This window comes from Micropterus salmoides, unplaced genomic scaffold (genome assembly GCF_014851395.1).
Source record: "Micropterus salmoides isolate LMB-PRFRI ecotype aquatic unplaced genomic scaffold, ASM1485139v1 Ms_hic_scaffold_1953, whole genome shotgun sequence".
NCBI lineage: Eukaryota > Metazoa > Chordata > Actinopteri > Centrarchiformes > Centrarchidae > Micropterus > Micropterus salmoides.
Window position 1 is genome coordinate 55 of NW_024041099.1, and position 4,788 is coordinate 4,842.

The 4,788-nt window shown below is 39.6% G+C and overlaps 1 long non-coding RNA gene across 1 annotated transcript; it reads left to right on the forward strand.

The window, feature by feature from the left end:
- The first annotated feature begins 2,155 nt into the window (after window positions 1-2,155).
- LOC119911193 lies at window positions 2,156-3,966 on the forward strand. Its single transcript, XR_005445828.1, has 4 exons — window positions 2,156-2,278; window positions 3,098-3,179; window positions 3,554-3,666; window positions 3,862-3,966. It is a non-coding gene; the product is annotated as an uncharacterized LOC119911193 (long non-coding RNA).
- The last annotated feature ends 822 nt before the right edge of the window (window positions 3,967-4,788 follow it).

Below are 4,788 nucleotides of genomic sequence, written 5' to 3' on the forward strand. Positions count from 1 at the left end.
CAACATAATGATAAATGACATCTTCTCTCAGTTGAACAAAGCGTAGGGAAATCTTTGTACGCAGATGACGGGGCTCTGTGGGTAAGAGGCCGCAATGTGTTGCACGTCAGTAAGAAATGCAAGCTGCAATAGCTGCTGTGGAAAAATGGGCAAATAAATGGGGATTCAAGTTATCTGTTGCAAAAACACAGGTGATCTGTTTCTCAAGGCGGCATAAAGTCACGCCTATTTCCATGAAGTTATATGAACAACCATTGAGCAAGTCAAAACAATTAAATTGGGGTTTGGTTTGATGAGAAGCTCACTTGGAATACTCATTTAGACAAAGTTAAGAACAAGTGTAAAAAAGTCATCAATATACTTCGTTGTCTGTCAGGACAAGAGTGGGAGCAAGCAGAGCAGCTCTACAAATATATACCGGGCACTCATGAGATCCGTTTTTGACTATGGATGTGTAGCGTACATGTCAGCAGCAGAATCAACCTTAAGAAGTTGGATGTATTACAAGCTCAGGCCTTGAGAATTTGCAGTGGATCAGTCAGAACATCTCCGGTGTCAGCAATGCAGGTGGAAATGGGAGAAATGCCGTTAAGAATCAGGCGAGTAAAGCTAATGTTGGCATACTGGTTAATCTCCAGGGGCAATGTGATTCTCATCCTGCCAAGAGTCTTTTAATAGATTGCTGGGAACACAATGAGACAAATTTCACAAGTTTTGGGTGGATTGGTGATGCAAAGGCAGAAGTCATAGGATTATGACAATTAGATTAGACATTCCTCCCTGGTTATTCCCAACACCAAGTGTAGATCTAAACATACAGCAGGAATTGAACGATATGTTAAAGAAACTTCCAGAATGCAGCATAGTACAGAATTACTTTGATTTACATTTCTCAGACTCCATGTTATATTCACAGATGGCTCCAAAGATCCTGATACAGGGCGTGCAGGTGCAGCAGTATAATCCCAGCAAGTGAGTCATATATCAAGAAAAGAATATCAGATCATGTGTCAGTGTATACCACAGAGTTGACTGCAATATTACTGGCCCTGCAGTGGATAGAAGAGAGGGAAACAAATAATACTGTTATTGCATCTGATAGCTTGTCTGCTCTAATGAGTATTAAATCTGGCAAATCATCATTTAGATCCAATATTCTCAATGACATATTCCTTATATTGTACAGGATGGAGCTAAAAGGTTTATCCACATGCTTCCTTTGGGTTCCTGCTCATGTTGGTGTGGAGGGAAATGAGCAGGTGGATATTCTGGCCAAAGGAACACTCAAAATCAAACATGTAGACCTAAAAACCCCATTAACTAAAGATGAAGCTAAGACATTTATCAGGACCTATGCACAGTCAGTTTGGCAGGAGCATTGGGACAATAGTGAAACTGGAAGGCACCTATATAATGTACAGAGACAGGTTGGTGCCGGAAGGACGGTGGGCTGGAAACGTAGGGAAGAAAATATAATCACTCGTCTGAGAATAGGACATACAGGTCTCAACCTTTCGTTATATAAAATAGGGAAGCACCCAACTGGGAAATGTATATATGTAACCAACTAGAAACGGTTGAACATGTTCTCCTTCAGTGTAGGAGATACACTATCAAGACGGAACGCCTCTTTCAGTCATTACGGAAGGCAAAACAGTGACAGGTCATTGACAGGTCTCTTGGGGAAAACAGCAGGCAAGATATATTGTCATATATTAAGTTTCTTAAAGAAACTGAGTTAGAAAAAATAATTTAATTTATGTTGTTTATTTTTGTTTTTTTTGTTTATTTCATTTATTTCCTGCCCTGCGATGGACTGGCGGCCTGTCCAGGGTGTACCCCGCCTTGCGCCCGATGTCAGCTGGGATTGGCTCTAGCCCCCCCCGCGACCCTGTATGCAGGATAAGCGGTTGACGATGGATGGATGGATGGATTTATTTCCTGCTTAATCCCTCGTTCCAGTCCAGTTGTGGCGGTAATGCACCGTTAAACTGGTTTGCCAACCGCCATTAAACCCTAAAGAAGAATAAGGTGTGGCAGGCTGACGAGGTGGCTGATGAGGTGCAGGCGCAGGTCGTTGGCTGGGCTCAGGAGCGGAGGGAGAGAGAGAGAGCACACAGAGGGGAGGAGACACAGGGAGGCAGGCAGAGAACAGAGAAAACCAAGGAAAAAGTAGAATAACTGATGAAAAGGAGAAAAAAACAGGACACTCACCGTCAGCTGGGCTGACACCACAACACAGAGTCCTGTTTGTGCATTGAAGAGGAAAAGGCAAAATGTAAGTACACAAACCTCAATGCATTATATTCACAAATTATTATATGTAAAACCCACTGTCATATTTTAGCACTTTTTTCTATAAATAACCCAGTCATAAATATAGAGCGGAAGCTACCACTGAGGTAAAGTGAGCGGGAGAAGTGTGAAACAATGGTGTTGGAAGAATGGGCTTTTCCTGTAGGCATACCGTGAACTGAATAAAATGGTGGTCAGACACATGTAAAGGTGTGACTGTTAGGCACTCTGTGGCACAGGTTCGGACAAGAACGAGGTCTAGCACCTTGCCAGCTTTGTAGGTCGGGGGGCTGAGAACCCGTGTTAGATCAAAGGACTGAATCAGAGACAGGAAGTCTGCTGAGTTTGAATTGTCTAAGTGAATGTTCATGTCACCGAGGACAAGTACGGGACAGTCATGCTCTGGGATTGAAGACAGCAGTGTGTCTAGCTCCTCCACAAAGCTACCCATTTGTCCTGGTGGACGGTATGACAATCACAATATTTGTTATTTATACAGTGTAGATACTCAAAATCTGCAGGTGAAACGCACACCTTTTTGCTACTTTATACATTTTAGACGTTTTATTCATTCACAATGTCTGTAAAGCTTAACCCCTTTCTTTCCTTTACGTCAAAACTGAAAAGCAAAGATACAGTTTAACAGGCTATAAACTCGTGTTTCCTAAATCCTATGAGAATTTTTTGAGTCATATCAGTTTCATTATTCCTTCTTTGCCTTCAACTAAATTTAATTCATCTGAACTGTCTGAAAATGTCAAGCTCTAATGATTGAATGTTTGATTATTTCATCACCTTCCAGTTGCTGTTCTTTGTCATGGATGATTTTGTTCGGAACAAATTAACTGAATGGGGTCTCAGCGAGTTGAGAGAAAGATTTGAAGGTAAAGTATTACAATGCTTCTTTGTTGAGTGCAGGTTTTTTACAATATATGGAATGACCTACAAATACTAAAACATCTAAGAATCTACTAATAATGACATAAAACATGCTAAAGCATTCTTCTGCAGTACAATAATGACATACCCTTGATGGGCTTTAGCAAGACAAAAAGACAAGATTGAAAAGTGACAAATAATTAAAATAGACAATCAATGTGGATAGAGCTCATACAATTAGGCTATGAGCTCTGTGAGGCTGTAATTTTAATAAATAGTAAAATTAACAGCTGAGCCCCACATACTTCATCCTGTATTAAAGGAGTTTTTCTGCACTAACTTAGAAAATAATTCTCAGTTTTTCATTTTTAAATTACAGATGAAGGGATTGACGAGGAAAGTCTTTACTGTCTTTGTGATCAAGAAATTAATAACCTGATCACAAAGTTGGGACCAAGGGCAAAATTCAAGAAGAGACTCAAGTCCTTAAAGGTAATGTGAGGACTGTGAAGATGATTTACACATATACTGTATATGGTATAACAGGAGCAAAGATCAAGGACTGTTGATGACTCATACTGATAAAGGATTATAATATCTCAATAACAATAACAGCATTTATTAGATTTTTTAAAGAGGTCTTTGCTATTACAGATTTTAGACTACAGATTTTTCTTGTCTCACTAGAAAGAAGAAAATACAACAAATCAAACAGTTGATTCTTCTGCTCAAGTAAGTTAAATACAGTTTCATACAATTAGGTATCATCTAAGGCATTTATTAAAATCATGCAGTTTTTATTTTTAATGTCTGCTCACAGCCTTGAACTAAAGAGCGGTTGGTTATGGAGCAGTGGATAAGATACATGTCTTGGTGTGAGAGATCCAGGTTCAATTCACCAATGTGTCCCTGAGCAAGACAATTAACCCCTAGCTTCTCCAGAGGCGTGCAACCTCTGACATACTTAGCAATTGTAAGTTGCTTTGGATAAAAGCATCAGCTAAATGAACAAATGCAAAGAGTATTATTTTTATGTACAGTGTAACCAGGAGCATGAAGAAGCAGCTGATTTGCTCAGGTAAGGGTCACACGCCTTTATCTTCATTAGTACGCATTTGAGACAATAAAGTGTCGTTACTAAAACCATCTTTGATTAAAGAATGTCTCACTGGATCACAGTGTTGTTGACTGAGTAAAAGGGATTCTGAATGTGATTATGTAGGCCTTTTCTGGACTACACAACTCACACTTCCAGGGTTTGCCAGGCTCATCCTGGAGTGGATAAGAAGATAAATGCAAATATTGTTGAGTGAATTGTAAGGATTTGTCTTCAAGCCTATCGAGGCCGTTAGAGGGCAAAGCCTGTTTGAATATAATTTCTTGATCAATACGGTTTTAAGAGTCAAATATTCATCTTCTTCCTCAGGTTTGGCCATCACCAGTGACACAAGTGATAAAGGTGAGATACACAATATTACATTTACTGATTTGGCAGATGCTTTTATCCAAAGCGACTTACATTTGAGGAACAACATACAAGCATCAACAAAGCATGAAATACAATATATGGAATGAAATACAGCATGAGGTCTACAAGTGACAATACATGCTGGT